At 41.8% G+C, this 23,476-nt stretch overlaps 1 pseudogene; it reads left to right on the top strand.

Annotated features, from left to right (window-relative positions):
* Positions 1 to 23,476, top strand: part of LOC124514204 (tetraspanin-17-like) — a 66,057-nt pseudogene that overhangs the window by 2,317 nt on the left and 40,264 nt on the right.

Below are 23,476 nucleotides of genomic sequence, written 5' to 3'. Positions count from 1 at the left end.
GCCCTGGCAGACATGGTGTCTAGTTCCACCAGGCTTTTAAGAACTGAGCAAACCACTGTTTTCGATGGCAGACACTAAAGAGGAGGGTGCAGTGAGCTGAACAGTGAAATAAGGCGCTCACGATATTTTACAAAGGAAAGAAGGTAGACGTTGAGAATAAGATGCCACTATCTTTACAAGCGTAGAGTGGGAGACTCTCGTAGGAAAGTTTCCACAACATAACGAATTCTCAACAAAGTGGAAAATAAAGTCTAGACTGGTATGAAATCACAAAACATGCCAGGGGCTTAGCGGGGATAAACGACAATGGGGAAGAAGTGGGAGAGGAGGGATGGCGCCATGGTCACATAAGAAAGTGGCAAACAATGGTCTTTGCCGTTCCTCCACAGACTGGTCACTTCACCTCCCTTCCGTGTAGCCCTGAAGTGCACCAAAGGAAGGAGCTGAGGTAGGACAAGTCAGTCTGTTTTTTCCAAGCAAGGATGAGGGCCCCATACTGACACACCTGATTTCTTTCAAAAACAGCCTGGAATAGTTTTGTGTGAGATCTCCTGGTTTTTATGTATTAGGTCAATTTTTTGTTATTGTACACTGTGCAAACCAAACCGTTCCAGCCTGTGGGTTGGATTTGGCCCGTGGACCATCATTTCACACAAGCTGCATTTTGCTCCTCAGGTTTGCACAGCAATCCTTAGTTCCTGAGGACCTGAGGGGTATAAGAGCAGAGCCTGCAGTGGGGGTGGAGGGAAAGAAGTTAGCAACAAGGAGAATTCAGCTAGAGGTCAGATGTGAAGGTTGAAAGGGAACAGCTGACTTTTGGCCAGAACCCAGCTTTAGTTTCCTCAGACGGTATCAATCTGGAAGTTACTGAAGGCTTATGCCAAGACTGACAAAACAAAATACAAGGTCATAAAAATGAAAAACCAGGGAAATCTGATAATCTTGACAGGATGGACTGATGCAGAGGCTAGGACCAAGAGGGCTTTTACTTCAAGGTTTGGTGGCTGTACAATAGTAACTATCATTTTCTGAGATTTTACTGTGTGCCAAGGGTGTTCTGTTATATCTAACCTCTAATATTTACAACAACCCATTTTACAGATTCCGAATGTATTGTCCAGAGAGGTTAAGCCCCAAACACCCCCAGACCCTTATTCATGCTTTTCTTTTGACATGGTAATTTTTCTCTAGTCTTTTCTGCCAAGATATCCATTACAATATTATTTATTATAGATACCCAAGAAGTAAAAACATGTCCATACAGAAACATGTATACAAACGTTTATAGCAGCATTATTTGTAATAACAAAAAGTTGAAAACCACCCAAATGTCCATCAACTGATGAATGAGTAAACAAGATATAGTATATCCATACAGTGGGATATTATTTGTCAACATGGATGAATCCCGAAAACATTATAAATGAAAGAGACCAGTCACAAAGGACCGCATATTGTATAATTCCATTTATATGAAATGTCCAGATTAGGCAAACCTGTAGACACAGAAAGTAGACTAGGGGTTGCCTAGGGCTGGGGTAAGTGGAGGGATGCAGATATTTGGTGGTGGCAGCTAAAGACTGTGGGGTTTCTTTTTGGAGTGATGAAAATATTCTAAAATTGATTGTATTTATGGTTGCATACCTCTGAAAATACTAAACCCCATTGAGTTGTACACTTAAGTAGGTGAATTGTATGATATACACATTACCTCAGAAAATGTTACCAAAAAAAAATAATAAGCAACAGAAAACTAGATATTGAAACATCAGTCATGTGTCATGACACACATAAAGGAGGTGATAAATGTTGGCACTGTTTTTATATTCTAGCTCCCTCCCAAGGCCCCATCCTAGCTCACTGTCCCCAGTGTTGGGGTCTGGCTTTACCCCCAGCCTCAGAGTAGACAAGGCACCTGAAAAGCTATTCTTGGGGCTTGGACTGGAGCTAGAAGCAGTAACAGGTGTCAGTATCTCATTTATTTCCACAACAGCCCCGTGAGAAGGTATTATTATCATTTCCCTTGGAGGGAAGAGGAAATATTTAGCTAGATTACATCATTTACTGAAGAGCGAAGCCAGTGTATTACATAAGTAGGCTATAAACCCAGACACCCAGCCAATGTTTAACTGCAATCTTCCAGAGACTGGGTGGGTCCCAAGAGTAGGACACCACATTCTCATACACTGTTAGTGGGACTGTAAATTGTTGCATACTTTCTGGAAGACAGGTTGGTAGGAGGTATCAAAGGTCAAAAATAGAGACATACTTCTTTGATCCAACAACCCCACTTTTAGAAATTTATTCTTGTAAAAACCATAGAACAAGTTAACAGATATATATAAACACAAGGTTTTTCATCAAGGTGCTGTGTACATAGGCCAAAAAAAACTTTTTTAAAGAAAAATCCATATTTCCATCCACAAAGGATTGGTTAAATGATAGCGTAAATACATCCCTCTGCTGCAGTGACCCAGGAATGTCAGGTTTTGTGGATAGGAACTGGGGGGTCCAAAGGTAGTAAGGGAATAGGGGGTAGGAGGAAAGAACCCTCCCCAAAACTAAGTCACAAAACCCAGCATAGCCTGGCATGCGTCCCACTCAGGAAGGTCACCTCCTTACCACTATCCACGTCTTCACAAGGATTGTATTAATGAAAGAATCATTCTTCAGTGTTATTTACCTGAAACATGACGTTTGACATTAATGTTTATGGAATGCTTCTGTAATTAAAAAAAAAACAAAAACAAAAAACAAACAAAAAAAACCACCTAGACCTTGGGTTGCAAAGTACTACCTCTAAGCTGTACGAGACTTGAGGTCTTCAACATAGTCCTGGGGGACAAGGCCAGCCTCCCTTCCTTCTGTAGACCTCTCAGGCTTACCTCCACATCCATATTTCTTCTTTCTCTGACAGGACCAAACTCAGCAACAAAGTCAGAGACAAAAAAAGGCAAGTCCAGAACCTGATCACATTTATCACTGTTGCAGACAGATGCAAACAAATGAGTTTGAAACAGGTGATATTTATATATTTTTAAATTACTTTTAAACAATGTGTAATTGAGAAATCTTCTTCTAATCCCATTACTGAACTGTAATGGGAGCACATAGAACTTTTTTATTTAAGACTTGGGGGAAGCTTCAGGCTTTTAGAAATGAATGGCTTGCTATATACCAAAGAGAGGAGGAAATACAAGGTCTGAGACTGACTGATGGACACTGTCTGAAGTGTTTGATGAGCTCCACCGTGATATACTTAATTTCACTCCTCACCTGTGACAGGAGATTGCCCAATGACCTTTTGGTACAACGTAAAAGTTAAGACGAGTCTTAGGTTTAGGAAACATTTGTTTCCCCAAGGAGACTCTCTGGTTCACATGATATCACTGCCAATTCATGAACCTGATAACTGTACTGTGGTTATATCCGATACAAACACATGCTGAAATACTTAGAGGTAGAGGATCATGAGCATAGATGGTTCAAACACTAAATTAGGAGTTCATGGATAGATAGAGGGCACTCATATGGGATAAAATGCTAATAATAGGTTAACCTGGTAAATGGTGCACAGATCTTCTTTGTGCTGTTTTTATTTTTATAGTTTTTTTTAATTTGATATTATTTCTAAATCAAGTGTTGAAAGTAAAAAAGACTCTAGGCCAGAATCTAAGAATACACTACTGCTTCTCAAATGGTAGCATATCACACTGGGAATATTACTGGCTTACATCTGATATTATTTTATTTGTTTACAATTAGTTTTTACAATTATTTTAAATAGATTATGCATTTATATGATTGAAAAATCTGAACACTTGGAAAAGGTAGACACTGAGAAATGTCACTCCTGCTGCATCACCATCCACTTAGCTACCTCTCACACCTGCGGATAATTACATTTCTAAGTTTCTGATTTATCTTTCCAGTGATTTTTAAAAAAATTTTTTAATGTTTCTTTATTTCTGAGGGGGAGAGAGAGAGACAGAGCTTGAACTGGGAAGGGGCAGAGAGAGAGGGAGACACAGAATCCGAAGCAGGCTCTGGGCTCCGAGTTGTCAGCACAGAGCCCGAGGTGGGGCTTGAACTCAAGAGTTGTGAGAGCATGACCTGAACTGAAGTTGGACGCTTAACTAACTGAGCCACACAAGTGCCCCCTTCCAGTGATTATTTATGCAGATATGAGTATATATTATTCCTCCTTTCCTTACAGAAAATGGGCCGTGCTGTACACACCATTCTGCACTTTGCTTTGGTCACCTAGCAGTATATCATGTAGATCTCCCCATTCTATCACTTTAAGATATGATCTTTATAAAGAAATGGATATAATACCTACTTCCTTTATTTACACAGAATGTATGCCCAACCCTAAAATTTGGCTGTGGGTTAAATTATATGTGCTTTGCATTTATATTTCACAGCTGACTAGAAAAGTCAACTTCTGGGATTGTCAAAGATCAAATTCAAAATACCTAGACATTTTCTTAAATATGCTGACAAGTTTTGAACATCAAGGAACAATAAAATTTTAAATATGTTTCTTGAAAGAACACTGAGAAGATGGGTTGACCACAGAGTTTACTTACATGCGCATTATTCTTTTTTTAAACGCCTCTCTCTGGGAATTTTCAGACAGTGTTTGTTTTGTGTTTTTGTTTTTTGCTCTACATGGCTATAGCCCAGAACTGTCAGAGGAGATTAAGCTTATAAAAGAGAAGTTTCCAAATTTTTTAAATATTATAAGCAAATGGAATATTTTTTTTCTGTCTACAGTACAATTTAGTTCAGTTCAACAGACACTTACTAGGTCTTGTACAAACCACTGAGCTTTAAAAAATGGATAAGACATTGGTCCTGGCTGCAAGATGCATACAGATAATGCCTCTTTCATGTGGAAGCTGCTGTGCTGTAATATGCACTCACAAAATGCTACAGGAGAACAAAGGAAGGACACTTAGCCCTGCCTCATTAGAGAAAATTAGCAAAGTTACAAAGACAAGTAAATGCTGACCAGAAAAAGAAGGATGGGGGCAGTAGGGGTGCAGGTCATGAAGTTTCATGAAAACATGAAACTACCTAGTATAGATGGGGAAATGGCAAACAGCTCAGTGTCAGTGGAGTTCAAGGTGTTCACAGATGTGACTAAGGGGGAGGGGAGGGCCCTGTATGGTCTGCCACAGAGCTGGGACTTGACTCTGGGCAGCTGTTAAAGGAAGGAGCTTGGGCAGGTTTGCCTTTTAGAAGGCTCATCTTGGCTTTGACATGAAGAATGGATTTGAGGAGGGGATCAATCCATGGGCAAAAGGCTATAGGAATGGAGAAGAGGAGACATATTTGAAAAAACACTGCAGGGCTTGATGACTAAGACATGGATGAGAGAAGACCAGGAAGACGCTTGGGTTCTGACTTGTGTGACTCAGGGAGTGGTGGATCCATTAAATGAAACAGGGAAACCTAGGTAGAAGAGGGAGGTGATAACTTCTGTTTGGGTCATGTTGAATTTAAGGATAGCAAGCAGACACAGCTATGACTCTGATGATCAGAGGAAAGTTCTAGTATTAGAGATACAGATTTGGGCATTGTATTTATCCTGAGGCTGCTATAACAAATTACCACAAACTTGGTGGCTTAACACAATACAGATTTATTCTCTTACAGTTCTAAGGTCAGAGGTCTAAAATCCATCTCATTGGGCCAAAAGTCAAGGTATCAGTAGGGCTGGTTCCTTCAGGAGGCTCTGGAGGAGAACTTTCCCTACCTTTTCCTGCTTCTAGAAACCAACTACATTCCTTGGCTCACTGCCCTTTGTTCATCTTCAAAGCCAGCATTGTAAAATAATGCTTGCTTCTTCGATAGTCAAGTCTCCCCCTGCCTCCCTTTTATAAGGACACTAGTAATTACATTGGGTCCACCCAGATAATCCAGGATAATGTCCGCATTTTAAGAGCCTTAACTTATTCACATCTGCAAAATCCCTTTTGACAAATAAGGAAACATTCACAGGCTCCAAAGATTAGGACCTGGAGATAATTAGAGGACATCATTCAGCCTACATGTGTGGTTGGCATTACATTAAGTGCGAGTACATACATATAATCAATGAGGTGGACATGTATGGAAAGAAGAACACTGGATCAAGAACAAAGCAGTGGGAACACCAAAGTTAAGGGAGTGAGAATTGGTAGTTGGAACCCAAAGGAGATGGGGAAAAAGTCTGACCAGGAAGGTGAGTACAGGAAAGAGCTGGTGTCATAGAGGCAGAAACTAGTGAGTAACAGGGAGGAGCGAGTGGCCAGTAGATGAAGTTGGGAAACCATCTGGAGGTCCCTAGGTGTCCTTTCCACAGCAACATCAGTGGAGTACAAGGGGTAGGATACAGATGGCAGTGGACAGCACTAATGCACAATAAGGAAGCATGGACCCCCCTTTCAACAGGTTGACTAAGAAGAAAAGAGATGTGATGGCAACTAGAAAAAAAATGCACACTCAAGAGAATTTATTTTGTTTTATTTTGCTTTGTTTCTAGGAAAGTATGAGTCCGGAGCATACTTGTAAGCTGAAAAGAAAGAGCCCATAGATTGAGAGATGCCAAAGATGTATGTAGGAGAGAGAATACCTGATAGAACAGGGTACCAAAATAGTCTGATGGATGTGAATTCCAAGAGCACAGATACATAAAATTTGAAATAAGACTATCCTTTGATCCAGCTTCTAGAAATTTATCTTACAGAAAGAAGTCTTACCAAAAAAACTTATAAAAATCCTCAATAAGAGGAAAAAATATACAAGATTACAAGATTCTTTAAAAGCAAAGAGATATGTACAAGAGTGCTCAACATGGAAAATTTGAAACAAATGACATGTCTATCAGCAAAGGATTAATTAAATTCTGGAGTTGAGAGTTGCTTTAAACATGGAAAAATTTCCCCATATATGATATGATCCAGACATCATAAATAAAAGTGTTACAGAATTGATACAAAGCAAACAGCTTCTATAGACCCCGTAAACAAATAAAGACTAGAAAAAATATTTCTAGTCTACTTATTATATAAAGAATTCCTTCAAATTCATTTTTTAAAGTGACAACCTAATAGAAAAATGAACAAAAGTTATACTGGCATTTCATAGAAGACAAAAATCAAATAGTTAATAAGTACATATTTTTAATGTTTATTATTTATTTTTCAGAGAGAGAGAGAGAGCGCAAACTTGGAGGTGGAAGGAAGGGAGAGAGAGAAAGAAAGACACAGAATCTGAAGCAGGTTCCAGGGTCCTAGCTGTTAGCTGTCAGCTCAGGTCTTGAGCTCAGGGTCATGAATCTAAGCCCCACTTTGGGCTCCTCACACAGCGTGGAGCCTACTTAAAAAAATAATAATGATAAAATAAAAATAAAATAATATCTTTGAGAGAGAGAATAACAGTGAATTACATTACATAGCAAGTACATGATGTAATATTCTGAAGCCATGAAAAAGAATTAGATCTGGATCTGATAAATTATGTGAAGTAGGGTTATACTATTTAAGTAAACAAACAAACAAATACATACATATATATATATATATGTATGTATGTATATAGCTAAATTCTAGGTATAGCAGGATTTCATATTTGGAAACAAAAGCTATTTCTGTTACTAGACAAAATAAGGACTGGTTAACACATCAACATGGATGAATCTCAGATGCATTAGGCTAAGTAAAAGAAGCCACCGTTAAAAGGCTGCACGCAGTGTAATTCCATTTATATGACCCTCTTGAAAAAGCAAAACGGGGCGCCTGGGTGGCTTAGTCGGTTGAGCGAACGACTTCAGCTCAGGTCACGATCTCGTGGTCCGTGAGTTCGAGCCCCACGTCGGGCTCTGTGCTGACAGCTCAGAGCCTGGAGCCTGTTTCAGATTCTGTGTCTCCCTCTCTCTGACCCTCCCCCGTTCATGCTCTGTCTCTCTCTCTCAAAAATAAATAAACGTTAAGGAAAAAAAAAAGAAAAGAAAAAGAAAAACCGTAGGAACAGAAAATGGATCAGTGGTTGCCAGGACTGGAGGTCAGGAAGGAGGTCACTGTAAGGGACACAAGGGAAGTTTTTTGTGACAAAAATGTTCCATAACTTAGTTGTGGTGTTGGTTCCACAACTACATACATTTATACACTGCACAAGGCAAAGTTTACTCTATGAATTATACTTCAACATATCTGACTTTTTAAAAGTTTCTAAAGATTCCCAATAAACTACCAATACTAATTACTCCTGGAAGAATGGGAGAAGAGGATCATGGGGCAGAAAGAATCTTTCACTTGCTACACTTCTGTATAATTTGGCTTATTTTTAGTAAGAATACACTACTAATTTTTGAAGAAGTTTTAATAAGTATGACATGCTCAAACAATGGAACATTAAAAAGCCACTTAAGGTAATTTTTACATGTAACTAACACATAAAGGCATTCACAATCACTGTTAAGTAGAAAAAAACCCAATTGTATGACAATATGCAATCACAGGGTTGGAAAAATATAATAGAACGACGTGTATACATATATATTTAAGTTTATATGTGGTTGTAACTGTGTGCAAATCAGAAGGATACCTGTCATATATTTAACAGTAATTTAACAGCATTTACTTTTGGAGAATAGTATCATTGTGGATTTGTGGAAGGGACTACTTTTATTTTTAACTTTGGTTGAACAGTTATGAGAGTATGTCATTTCTATAATCATAAAAAACATTATGGTTTTTACTTATTTATTTATTTTTGCCTACTTTTTTTTTAATTAGATTTTTTTTAAGTAGGCTCAACTCCCAACACGGGGCTTGAACTCACAACCCCAAGATTAAGAGTTGCATGCATTAACCAACTGAGTCAGCCAGGCACCCCAACATTATGGTTTTCAAATAGCATAACTGAAGAGGTTGCATTGACCAAAAGGAAGACTATCCATCCTGAGAGTGGAGGCAAGACCAACAGGGATGTAGAGAACTTTGTAGGTTGGAGAGCAGCTAGAAGAGTCAGTAATTCTGGCCTCAATTTTCTCAACAAAATAGGTCATCTGGTGAGAGTGCAGGGGAGTGGGCTTGGGGGAGAATAAGGAGTTTAAGGAAGGTACAAAGTTCTGGAATAACTTAAGAGGTACAACAGGAAGGATTGAGGCTGAATATTGCTACTGAGGGCGGAAGTTACAAATGCCCTCTGGGGCTTGGCCAGGAGGGGAATGTGCAAGGGGCGCTGAACAGGAGCTTCAACAAACTGGGGTGGGCAGCTTTGACCTCTGGGACAGGCCAGATCCTGGTGACTGCCACAGCCCAAGGTCACCATGACTCCAAGAGAAGGCAGAAATACAGCTTTTTAGATTAAATCATCCAACTGAAAATATCGCCAACTAGTTGAATGTTTTAAATGCTGGCCAGGCCAAAACAAGATCTAATAGCCCATGGCTGTGGGGGGGCTATGTGTGCATGGTTTTGTGTTTTTTTCCTAATATTACCCAACGTATTTTTTTTATTCCCCTATTTCTTTACAGTCTAATCCTTTTTAACTCAATAAAGCTTGTTTCAGCGGGAGGTGAGATACAGTTCAGAACAACAACAAAAAAATCACTGCTCAGTTGTGATGTTCAGTACCTACCTTTTAAAGGAACCAGCAGAAACAATAGTTTTGAAATTCAAGCTTTCAGAGCCAAGAGCCAAACCCTTTTGAGAGAGAAAAGGGTTTCCGTATTTTAAAAACTTCCTCTCAGATATCTAGAGCAGGAGTCAGGCTTTTACAGAACTGGTGGGAGAAGGAATTCTACAAGATGTAAGAAGAGCTTGCCCTCCAGGAAAGAATTTGATCACTTGGTTGGCAGGAGCACTCAGAGAGGAGAGGAGAGTGACTCCTAAATCCAGATAGGTCTGAAGGGAGGGAGAGGAGGCCAGGGGTCACTCATGTCCCGCTTCCCTCTTGAACCCCTGGGAAGAAGCCTCTTCCAAGCCACCACTGGGCAGCTGTATTAGAGTAGCAACTTGAGTAGGACAAGTCTAAACAGACAGAGGGACAGAGCTAGCCTCTCCTTTGACAAGCTTCCCTAAGAGGCTTGGATGGTACCAGAATTTCCCTTTGGCCTCAGAGAAGATGGAGAAATGAGAAGAGAGGTCTGGCCTGCAAGCCGCAGAGTCACTACGGCGAGGGCAGAACCGACCCTGTAGCTAAGGGCTTTGGAGTGAGCAGTCCACGTCACGGCAGGCCCCTGGGAGGTCCGCACGGCCAGTGGGAGCTGAGGTGGGCCGTGACCCCGTCTTATTTGCAGCAGGCAATGAGAGTGAGCATCGCAGGAGATTCTGAGGCGTGCTAAAATGAGAGCACAATGAACTAGTGAACTGGCTGGGCAGTGGAGGACTAGTGTGCAAAGGGGATAAGAATACTCATAAAATGATTCCAGTTACCCAATTAGTGGACTAAATCATACTTGAAGTACTGGCAATGCGGGGACACCCAGAAATCAAAAAAAGTTTTTTCTAAGAATATTCTTCCCTCACTTCCTCCCTACCCCTTCTCCAAAATAAACAAGCCAACGAACACTAATGTAGTCACCACGAGAAACAAATCAGAAATTGGAGTTCCTTTTTGAATTACATCTAGGACAAGGGCACCATCACTTTTTCATTGCCTTGGGCACTAATGTGGCCCTGATTTTGAGGTGAGTACCTGAGAGATCTTATCTGTATGAGCGAGGCGCGAGAGATACTCACAATGGAAGAACGAAGAGGGGTCAGGGTTAGAGAGGTCTCCCTAGGGTCAAGAGCTGGTGGGTGTCATCAGAGCCCCTGTGGGCAGCCTTGGGCTGTGGCCATGGAGGTGGATAGCTAAGTGGGGGACAGGTTGAGGGGTAGAGAAGGGGACAGGTTGAGGGGTAGAGAAGGGGACAGGTTGCTGACAAGGTCACCAGGATAAGGAGGTTGTAGGATGGAGGAATGAGGTGCCAGTCTTCAGTGAAAGCCGGAGAACCTCCCAACTGTGAACAGATGCCCGATGCCCTCATTTCCATAACTGGACCTTCATCTAATATGGCCCATAGGCGTGTTATATTGAATAATAGGTTTACATGGAATACTAACATAATTACACATTGATTCATAGCATCGATTATTTTTCTCAGGTTTGTCAGACTTTAGCAAAATTAGGATCCATATGTGCAACATTAGCTCTATTGTACTGCTTACTTTTTTTTTTAATTAAACACACATATAAAAGTCTCCTTCTTCTGGAATTTTCGATTGACAAAAGGAAACACAATATCATATGAAAATTTTGTTTTTAGGCAGTTAAAGGTGGACCTGAGCTACTAAGGCCACCTCTTCTGTGCATTTTCATTTGACATTCACAGTGAGATTGCAGAGGCAATTTTTAATTTCCCTTTTTTTTTTTTTAAGTCTCCAGAGAAAATTACTATCCAGGAATGATGGTTTTTTTTTTTACTTGTTTTCATTTTCCCTGTGCCAGACTAAGCATTCCTGAGAGAAAACAGACCTTCTCAGGGAATCCATACTCAGCACATGATCTCCAATTCTGAGTGAATAAACATTTTTCCTACCGAAATGAGTAGAACACAGGCTAGAAGGGAATCTAGGTTGACTCCTCGTTGATCTTTAGTTTTACAGCACATTAGGCTGGTCTCTTCTCCTTAATGATTTAAGTATCTGATGCTAAGCTTTCTTATCAAATAAACTCAAAGCCTGGCTTTATTCGATCTTCAAGTTTGTAGCTAAATATTTAAGTAGGGTCTGAAGAAAGAGGAAAAAGTCAAGTTGGTTGTTGCAAAGGGTGATCTAATTCCTGCCATTTTAAACGCTCTGCTCTGCCAAGTAAAGGAGGTTCTTTTTGTTTTGCAGCAATGCTCACCTAACTTTCTCCAATGTGTATTTCACCTTGCTACTTGAGGCTTCTGTAAGACCTGAGGCAGCACTAGATCCAGTCTAGGAATCAGTAGGGTTAGGGAGGTCCTTGTGAAAATCAAAGTAAGCAGTGTGATGTCCTTGATGCCATGGACTACGTTTTCAACTATCCATGCAGAGAGAAGGAGAAATTTTAGTGAGGAAAACGCAGATAATATGGAAATCCTTTGTATTTACTTTGGACCCTTGTCCCAGTGCACACACATTTCTGTCAAGTGGCCATGCGCCATGATTGCAAATGTACACAAGGTATGGTGGGAGATACTGACTGAGTTGCTTTTGTGTCTCCTTGGAATCTTAAAAATGGTAGGGAAGGCTATGTCATGGGATGGAGACTCTTGAGGAAAAACTCTGAGATCTACTGGTCTCCTGAGTCAGAAGGTTTCTATTATACGTTATGCCAGCTGCATGATTTTCCGACTGCTGCTGTAACAGATTGCCACCAATTCAGTTGCTTTAAAAAACAAACAAAAAGACCCCACATTCGACTATCTTATAGTCCTGGAAATCAGATGTCCCAAACGGCTTTCATGGGCCAAAATCAAGGTGTTGGCAGGGCTTTGTTCCTTTCTGAAGGCTCTAGAGGAGAATCCATTTCTTTGCCTCTTCCAGTTTCTAGAGCCACCACACTCCTCCATCTTCTCCTTCTGTTGTCACATCTCCTTTCTCTGACTTGGATCCACTTGCCTCCCTCTTACAAGAAGCCTGTGAATACACTGTCCCCAAGCAAAACTCCAGGTTCATCTTCGCATCTCAAGATCTAGAATTGTATCAGCAATGTCCTCTTTGCCTTGTAAGGTGACACATTCATAGGTCTCGGGGATTAGGACGTTGTTCAGCCTACCACACCAGGGCGGGCCCCGTTGCCTCAAACCTGGCACTGATCCCAGTCTTCAGTTACCACAGCAGGCTTCATCTGGGCCAGGGCTCTGCAACACCCACAGTCAGTGATCCTTCTGCTGGATCCCTCACCTACTCCATGACCTACTTCTGCTGTAATACATCCAAGCCCCCAGGAGGATTCTTGGATCACTGCACAGAGCCCACAAAATCATTTCAACCCAGATGAAATGGATATGGTGAATAAGCATGAATGATGAATTATGATATAATCAAAATACACTTTTATCTTTGTCTTCCACTGTCTTTTAAAATTTTGCTCAGGAAAGAGATGCTCCTGTCCTTGCCTCTATGAGTATGTCTCAATGCGGACACTGTTAGCATTTCAAGCAGAGCAATTTTCAGGATTTTTAGCATCCCAGGCTCTAACCTTCTAAATGCCAATAGCACTTTCTTCGCTAATTATTGTGATAATCAAAACATGCTCCCACATACTTCCTTTCTTTTTTAGTCTATTTATTTATTTTGAGAAAGAAAGCGAAAGAATGAGCTGGGGAAGGGCAGAGAGAGAGAAAGGGACAGGATCTGAAGCAGACTCTGCACTATTAGCACAGAGCTCCATGCGGGGCTCAAACTTATGAACCATGAGATCATGACCTGAGCCAAAGTCAGATGCTTAACTGACTGAACCACCCAGGCCCCCCACTCCCATGGACTACCTAAGGATCTTCAGGACGTGGAACTGCCCCAAACTCAGGCAGACCCCTGGCTTATCAATTCACTCTCAGGTCCCAGGAACTAATTTTTTATGGCCCCTTTAGGGCACATACTCAGTCTCTATTCGGTAATTACGATGCCTGATTAATGCAAAAAACCAAAACTCTGATAGACTTATTTTTTTAATGTTCATTTATTTTTGAGAGAGGGAGAGAGACAGAGCGTGAGCAGGGGAGAGGCAGAGAGCAAGGGAGACAGAGAATCCGAAGCAGGCTCCAGGCTCTGAGCTGTCAGCGCAGAGCCCGATGCAGGGCTTGAACTCACAAACCATGAGATCGTGACCGGAGCCGAAGTCGGACACTTAACCGACTGAGCCACCCAGGCTCCCCAAAACTCTGATAGACTTAAGGCTGCTGCCAGGGAAAATCTACAATAGGGGAGGGGATTTTGGTCAACTTCTCCCTCACCCCATTCAGGGCCCCAGTTTATTAATGTGACTGGGGAAGTTTCCAAGTTTCTTGTCAAAGGCTTAATCACAACTGACTTTTCCTCTTGGGGAACTTTTGTGGGTTTTTCAAAGTTTGCCATCCAGGAATCATTTGTACAACTCTCAGGAAGTATGGAATTCATTCCATTCTCAAGGCCACACCCCCTCAGTGCCTGCACTGGTGGAGCCCCTAGGGCTCGCCTCTCTCTGGGTAAAGTGTCAGGGGTCCAGCAAACTACTTCATTTTGCTTACGGTGACAAGGCCTCCCTTTGGAGTGTCAAATCTATGGTATCTTAGTATCCAGTTGAAATTTCCATTGTAACATTTTATTGTGATCAAGAAATAAGAGGATAATTTCAAAACAAATAATTCAAAAAAAATTTTTTTAAGCAGGCTTCACACTCAGCCCAGAGCCCAGGGTGGGCCTTGAACTCATGACCCTGAAATCAAGACCTGAGCTGAAATCAAGAGTCAGAAGCTTGTGACGCCTAGGTGCTCAGTTGGTTAAGCATACGACTTTAGCTTAGGTCATGATCTTGTTGTCAGTGGGTTCGAGCCCCACATCAGGCTCCATGCTGACAGCTCAGAGCCTGGAGCCTGCTTCAGATTCTGTGTCTCCCTCTCTCTCTGCCCATTCATGCTCTGTCTTTCCAGCTCTCAAAAAATGAATAAACGTTAAAAAAAAACTTTTTTTTTAAGAGTCAGAAGCTTAACCAGATGAGCCACCCAGGTGCCCCTCAAACAAACAATTTAGAGCCAATCCCTCAACACCTGAGAGCCTCTTGGTCTCTGAGATTCTACAACATTGTAGACTACATACAATTCATTTTCATAATCCAATACGTTTTCCAGCTGAATTTGGAAAATAGTCCTCTAAATGTCCTTTAGTCTAGAGGAATGTTTAGGCATTTCCCCCCTCCTATTAAAATGCTCTTCTTCTCTTTTCTACTAATTCTTAAAGCTCTTAACCCTGATACTTTATATTCCAGCACCTTCAAAGTGGAGGTTTGGGGACCGACAGATAACTTCTCATGCATGTTCTGTTTTGACATTAAGGAATATCTGGAAGACAAAGGAGTGACTGACTCAAATATGATGAAAACACAATGACCTGTTTCACAATAACTACCACATGGAGAACCTCACAACCTACGAAGTGTCTACATGTACATGTTCTCCTTTGATCCTTACGAGGCAAATCCTACTTTATAGATGAAGTAAATGAAGCCCAGACACAAAAGGAAGTAGAACTAACATTTAATAAGTGTTATTATATGCTGGGTGGCTTTTTATATATTTGTCACCTCATTTAATGTCCATAATGAATATATAAGATAGGCATTATTATCATCCCAGGACACTGAGGCTCAGAAAGATGAAGTAATTTACCCAAAATTACACAGCCAGTAAGGACAACTTTTTGCTGTACCGTACATTTAAAAAAAAAATTTAATGTTTATTCATTTTTGAGAGAGAGAGAGAGAGATAGAGTGTGAGCAGGAGAAGGGCAGAGAGGGAGGGAGACACAGATCTGAAGCGGGCTCCAGGCTCTAAGCTGCCAGCACAGAGCCTGATGTGGGGCCTGAACTCACCAATGGTGAGATTATGACCTGAGACGAAGTCTGATGTTTAACCAACTGAGCCAGCCAGGCACCCCTGCTGTCCTGTACATTTAGTCTCCTCTGTTGAACTAGAACTTGTTCAGTTACCCATAAAATGTTTTGACATTCACCCCATACTGGCAAAAAGGGTTGAGGGTGTTTTTGTCTGGTCTGTTTTATTGGATTTTAATGCCAGTGGAAAGTCAGATGACCAAAAATAGTAGCCTTTTACAGTTCCCAATTTGGGCATTTAATAGTGAATGAAAAGGAACGTGAATTTGAGGAAATAGCAGTACAAGGCATTGCACATCTTTGTAAAACGATTATTTTGAGACCAATCAAGCCAAGATAAACACTGAATCATTTCAAGTGAGAGCAACACCATCTTGCTCATTAGGAGCCCAGAACACAAAACTCAGGAAGCTGGTGATGGAAGGTTAAACTCTGGAGCACTCCTGTAAACATTTCCAGGACCTCCTTTACCCTTTGTCAGCTGCACATTAAACAGCGCCACGTGGGGGGCAGGGCAGGGGGGTGGGTGGGGGGCTTTATTGCAGACCTCCCACTGAGGGCAGGACCTCCACCTTTGAGTTTACTCTTCACCTATTATTTTAGGAAAGCCCCGTTTGCTCCCTTTGTTGCAGTGTTCTGTACTGCCCAGAGTACTCAGGCTTCCCCAAGCACTTTGTCCCCTGAAGATTATAGAAGATCATCACTCTTCTACCTAGTGTAGCACTCACGGTGCATGGTATTCCTCGTTGCCATTATGCACATTCAAGTATTCCTATGATCATGACCTTATAAATCATTGAGTTGTGGCAAAGAACTGTGTAATACAAGTTCGGATAATGATGTTTTACTGGACACAGGAGATTCTTAAGATAAAAATGTACATAAATATTTAGCGGTGGCAATGTGGCTATCCATACCATACCACCCAAATTGAGAAAGACTGGCCAGCAAGGTTCAGAGGGCCCTATCTGAGAGGTGGTTATTGTGTGTAAATAATACATGTGAATAATGAGGGAGAATTAAGAAAAGGATAAGGTAAGCCTCAAATCTGAGTGACTCCCCAGAAAGAAACCTCTCTTCTCTAAACTCTATAACCTCACTTCAAAGCAATTTTATGGTGCCAATGATTCTATAGCTGGTCAGTAGGGTCACGATGAATTTCTTGTCTTTAGAGCAACTGGTGATGGCATAAAGCACTCTGGCATCATCCTCAGAGGCTGTTTACCATCTAAGTGGTTAAAGCACCATTGTAAGTTTACAGAAGTAGGTCTGCCCTGTCCAGGGTTGCAGTTCATGGCTGCCTCAATGAGGCTCTTTCAGGTTGTCAGGAAAAAAGGCTCAGATGCACAGCCTTCAATGATGGGGCTTATGATTAACACAGAAGGGTAAAAACCGAAAGGCTAGTATATGGCTAAAACCTCAGGCTCTGGAAATGGGCTGAATGATTCAGATACTGCCTCTCCCATCCCTATACTGTGTAGACACTACCTAACCTCATTCAGTCTTCATGTTTTTATCTGTAAAATGGGAAGATTAATATCTAACTTACAAAAATTTTGAGATCAAGTGCGGTAATGCTGATAAAGCACTTAATACAGTGCCTGCTACCCAAAACAATGTTAGTTCTTTCATCAAAAAACACCCATAAGAAAAAATTTTAACGTTTTTTTTTTTTTTTAAAGTAGGCTCCATGACCAACGTGGGGCTTGAACTCACGATCCTGAGATCCAGAGTCATGTGCTCTACTGACTGAGCCAGCCAGGCACCCCAAAACAGCCATAAGAAAATTAATAGGTAAGCCACAGACTGACAAAAAAAAATATGTACAGAATATTTATCTCAAAAAGTGTCCATATCCAGAATATAGAAAGGACTACAAGTCAACAAGGAATAGATGAACAACCCAATTTTCTTTTAATGGGCAAAAATGTTGGGCAGATACTTCAAAAAAGGTGTGCTAATGGATACTAGCACATGAAACTGTGCTCAACATCACTGATGCTCAGAGAAATGCATGTTAAAACTATAATAAGGGACACCTGGGTGGCTCAGTTGGTTAAATGTCTGACTCTTGATTTTGGCACAGGTCACAATCTTATGGATTGTGGGATCGAGCCCCGTGTTGGGGTCCTTGCCGACAGCATGCAGCCTGTTTGGGATTCTCTCCCTCTCTCTCTGCTTTTCCCCTGCTTGCACTTCTCTCTCTCTGTCTCTCTCTCTCTCTCTCAAAATAAATAAACTTAAAAAAAAAAAGGATTGACTGGAAAGGAGCACAAGAGAACTTTCTGGATTCATGTTTTGCTTGGTGGTGACATGGGTATATACAATTTCCAAGATTCATAGAACTGAACACTTAAGATCTGTGCATATGATTGTGTTCAATTGTATATCAGCAAAAATATATATAAGAATGTTACTATTATTGTATGATTATTACAACAATCACCCCATCAGCCACACCACAAGCCTCATGGAGAACAGGGACATGATTTGCAGCTCTCCAGGATACACCAGCAGCTCTGTGGCTCCAGCATTTTGTGGTCACATCAGAACATAGCAGCTGGTGTTCCCTAGGCACTCTGCACTCTCGTGACTCAGATTCCCCCTCAGCATCCAATCATTTCTACTGCTGCTCTCTCTTTACTTCTCTTGGTTTTTACTGTTATTTTTTCCCTTCTTCCCTCTCTCACGCCCAAAGAGAAAAAGATTGGGTGAGTTACCGTTCTATCTGGGGATCTTTATTCATCTAATTTTTCATATTCAGCTACCTCAAAAACCTCTCTTCTCTTTACTTATGACATATAGAGGTGCCTTTGTCAGAACTCTATTTCTGGGTCAGTCTGTATGGCCAGGTTGACAGGGTCTGATGACACACTTCACGGGACCTTGGATGCAAGGGGCTGCGGGTGTTCGGGGACTTGGAGGTCCCTGAGCCAGACATTGTAATGACCATGTTCTACCACAGGGAAGCAGTCCCTCTGGGAATCCCCAGTTGATAAGTCTCAAGCTCTAGTTTTGGAGCACAGATCACTGCAGCAGGAAGGATCCACATGCATGTGTCTTACACGCATAAGACGGTTCTAAGACTGGGTCATCTTACTGATAAGGTCACAATGTCACCTCAGCTATATAGTTAAATATATGCTTAATGTCAACTGTTAACTCCAGAAAAACAGATTGATAAACATCACCTTGTAGGGCAGAATAGTTTCAGTTTTCAAGGACCTGGGCTAAGTGATTTTTTAGGGAGATCTTGCAAGGTGAGGAAATGACTGGAATTAAGCAGAGTTTATGACACAATGGCTTTGCATACATGGGTTCAGTGAGGCAAGGGTCTTGAGGAACATTTTTGATGCACAAGTTGTTATTCTTGATTGGGAAGCTGTTTAGTGGTTTCAACTCTTATTTTCCAGGGGTAGGAATTTCTCGAGCAAGCAACTAACTTATTTTTCCTTTATCCCAGCTTTGGTTAATACAAGAACAGAGAATTCTCTTTTTCAGTTCTCGTTAATTTGCTTGTAAATTGTTAAGGCAATTTCTCATGTATTGTACTAATCTCCTGCCTTCAAATCCATCAATCACAAAACAAGTTTGCAACTGTTGGGAGACCTTGGGCAACCAGAGCACGTTGTGACAGGGTGGCTATTGTTTCTTTAATCCCGATGAGACACTAGGATGCTTTCGATATTGTATCCGTTGTTTTCATTTTACTAAATTTATGAGCCAGGGCACTCCTGAATTTCCTCATTTATAAAATAGAGGTAACAAACATGTCTACTTCACAGAATTGTTGTGAAGATTAAACGTGTTACCGAAGTGTAAAGAGCCTGGAAATGATTATTATTACTGTTTCCTCTTTTCTCCAGCCTGGATTCTGCAGCAATCTGTCATGCCTTGAACATATACATCCTGGCAAGTCCTTCTGTGTCCCAAGTCTTCTGCCCGCTCGCTGCTCACCCTCAGCAACCAGGAACACATGTATGGCCACAGCTATTTAAGATACTGCAAACTTCCATGCAGGTGTACAAGTCCCTCGAGCATCTCCCACCACCACCATTACCACCACCAACTATTCTGGGACACTCCCATTTCTCTGTCAGGTAACCAAAAGGTAAACACGTTTACTGGGTTTCCAGGAAGGGACTCTGAGACCCTGCTCAGCAAAGCTGTTCCTCTACTCCCTGCCTCTGCTCTTGGTTCTAGCCCCCTGAAGACCCTTTTTGCTCCTCTGTCTCCCAGTGTTAACCTGTCCGGATAATAATCTGCAGCTTTAAAAAAAAAAAAAAGTTTCTACAAGCCTCCCCCAGGCTATATTCAGGTATACAATTATAAGAATTTCAGTAGGCTAATCACTTGAGTTTGATTCCATTTAAGAATCATTTACTGAACTTGGCATTACACTGAGCTGGGGGCTACCAAGCAGGAAAGTCTTCTCAAATCCTCAGCTAAAAGTGTCCTCAGCCAGTAAGGTTGCGGGACCCCAACGGCTCAGGGTCCAGTAGGTCGTCTCATCCTCTGGAGGTCAGCCAACTCTCTGGCCACAGGCCCCTGCCTGTTCCTGCAGAAATAGGCAGCAACCTTGGGGTTCACACTAATGTGATCTCCTGGTATCCAGCCGCTGCCAAAATAAAGCCTTTCTCTTCCCACTAGCTGTCTTCCCGGCTTTGTACCCGGATGCCCGGTTTCTCCTGCTTTTCTTGGAACCCAGGGCAGTTTGTTTCCCCAGAAGGGATAAGAGACATTACTCCTTTACCCAATTACTGCTACAGGTATGCACTGGCTGTGAAGCCCTAAGCGTCATCTCATGCACCCAGACCCTCCCTTACGGGGGAGTGGGGGTGGGGGGTATTCACCACGGCCCTCCCTTTTGCTGAGCCTTCCCCACTGTTTTGACTGTCAGCGGCAGAAGTTCCATGGACTTCCGGGAGGAAGCACAGGGTGAGAGGAGGCACGGTCTGTGTGTGAGGGAGCAGATAGCTGCAGTGGGGTGGAGGCTGAACGGCTCTCCACTGCCCAGCCTGGCTGGTCCTGGCAGGCTCACTGACACAGCACAGGCCCCGGTATTACGAGAGTCACTTGCCTGGCCTCCCCACCTCTTCCACCGAAGCCGGTGTCCTCCTCTTCCACAAGGCATCCTGCCACATTTTGCTCAACAGCCTTTGTAGACTTTGTGGGTCACAGGATAAAATGCCAACTCCTTAGCTTGGCCCAGGCCACCTCCCATGCTCTGCTAGTCACAGAGCGCTCCAGTCACATGACCCTTCATTCATTCCTAAGGTGATTAGAGCTGCAGTCACACTCTCTATTCTTTCCCGCCAGAATTCCTAGGACCTTCCCTCATACCCTTCCCACCTGCCAAACTCCTGTCCACCCTTCAAGACCCACTCCAATACCCATTCCTCTGGAAAGCTTTCCCAAAACCTCTGTGGGAAGATAGTAGTTCCCTTGTCAGGATCCCCTTAGCTTTGGATTCGTACATCTAACACCATATGTTCCAGGTTTATTACAATTCATCTATGTGCATATCTCTTTCTCCCACTGGGCTGTAAGATCCTCAAGTACATAATCTCTCTCCTTTAATATATTTAGTGAATAAGTTAATGAAAAATCTAATACATGCTACTTACAGTTTCTTCTTAAGCTTTAATGTGCTTCCAATATTATGGATATTCTTGTGCTCTCCCCTTTCCCTCTTGATTTACATTTCCTGGGACTTAGGGATTATAGGAAAAGGAACATTATAATGACTGTGCAGTGGGGCAACCATGTCTCTGGAATATTCTACCTGTTCTTTTCCGTTGCCCTTTTTTCCTCCTTTAAGAGCCCTCTCCTCCTCCAGATGCCCCTAGAGAGAACAAAGCCAAATACCACAATTAGTGTGCAAGCATGAGTGAGTCATTCAACATTCTAGACTGCATCTGAGAAATGAGAGGTTTGAACCAGTTGATGTCTAAGGCTATTTGTTGTTCTAGCAATCTATAAGTCATAAAGAAAGTAACTGGAATTTTAGGCATTCCCAAATAATAGTAAAATTATTTCTGTGCAGAGGGCCTTTTCAGTGTTCCAGTGTGTCTGTGAATAAGGGCAATCCTAGTGACAGCTTCTTCCTTTCCTGTCTCATCCCCTCCCACCACTACTGACTCAGAGCTACCTCCCGGGTCGCCAGCAGGGCACCTTGGGAAACTTCATTTTGGGCTTATTTACTTTGATGTAACAGCATTTTCAACTGCTACAACTTGAATAGTCCAAACCCTTCCTATCAACAATTTCTTGTGTTTTCCCATCTCCTGAAACTTCCAAAAGCCATGACTCACACCATGGACCATTTGTAGAGCCTCTCAGAGGAGGAGAGGCCTGGTCCTCTGCATTTTGAGAAGCTCTCTGTCAGGGACTCTTTAGCCGGTGCGGGTAGCACATCACACAACTCTAGGGGGCACCATTCATACTGAGATCACCATACAATTGTACACACATTAGGAAAATTTGCTGGCAAGTGGCAGCAGATTGTCTGAGGAAAAGCTTTCTTTTCTTACGCAAGGGAACTTTGAGGGTTGGCTGCTGTCGTACCCTCCCCTTTTTCTTAAAAAGGAAGCTATGCCAAAATAAGTTTATGCAAATTGTGGCGGGTCATCAATGTAACCAATCAATATTGTTTTAATTGCAATAAAATATACATAACATAAAATTTAACATCTTCACCATTTTTAAGTATGTAACTCGATAGTGTCAAACACATTCACAATGCTGTACAACCAGTCTCCAGAACTCTCTTCATCTTGCAAAACTGAAATTTGATACCCATCAAGCAAAAACCCCCATGTCTCCCTCCCCCAGCCTCTGGCAACCACCCTCCTACTTCCTGTCTCTATGAATTTGACTACTCTAGGTACCTCATATAACTGGAATCATATAACATTGGTCTTTCTGTGACTTATGTTACTTAGTGTCCTCAAGATTCATCCATGTTGCAGCATGTGACAGAACTTCCTTCCTTGTGAAGGCTGAATGATATGCCATTGTATGTGTAGACCGCAATTTGTTTATCTGTTCATCTGATAAACAGATGAAGACACCGGTTGCTTCCACATTTTGGTTATTGTGTGTAATGCTGGTATGAACATGAGTGTATGAATTAATGTTTTTAACACACACAAAAAGTTGCATGATGAAGAATTCCTTTGGGTCTTTTAGGGGATTACTTGTGTAAGCTGTTTCCTATTGTGATTATGAGGTCAGGGTCCTACTGCTCCCGTGCCCAACTACTATAGGCTCCTTTTATATAATCCCTCTAGCAGGCCTCTGTTGCATAACTGGCAACCAAAATACATCATTTTTAACACCCTCCTTTAAAAAACAAATTAATTTCAGATATAATTACGAAATGAAAAAAAGTAATAATGATAGCCAGAAAAGAAATGCAGACAATATTAATTTTATTTTACTGAACTTATTTATTGGATTTATGGCACATATTGAGAACCGAAACTGTCTAGTCACACAACGTACTGCCTGCAGTAGTATGACTTTCCTTTTCCAGAAAATTCTTGATGAGGAAGATAGAGTTGAACTTCCTGAAAAATCTGTTAATCCAAACAGTAGTCTATCAATTTGCCCATAGTGGGGTGTCTTAGTTCACGCTGCTACAACAGAACACTATACACTGCGTGGTTTAAACAACAGACATTTATTTCTCGGTTCTGGAGGCTGGGGAATTCAAGATAAAGGTGCCAACAGATTAGTTGCTTGGTGAGGGCCCTCTTCCTTGTTTGTAGACAGCTGTCCCCCCTCCCCAACCCCCACCCCATGATGGGCTCACAGGACCTTTCCCTCAGTACATGTGCTTGGATACAGAACTCTAGTGTCTCTTCCTCATTTTATT

This window comes from Lynx rufus, unplaced genomic scaffold, assembly GCF_022079265.1.
Source record: "Lynx rufus isolate CCGP_SWC_20201006 ecotype Redwood Valley unplaced genomic scaffold, mLynRuf1.p SCAF_2, whole genome shotgun sequence".
NCBI classification, from domain to species: Eukaryota; Metazoa; Chordata; class Mammalia; order Carnivora; family Felidae; genus Lynx; species Lynx rufus.
The sequence above is the reverse complement of the archived record's forward strand: the minus strand, read 5'-3'. Positions and strand labels throughout refer to the sequence as shown.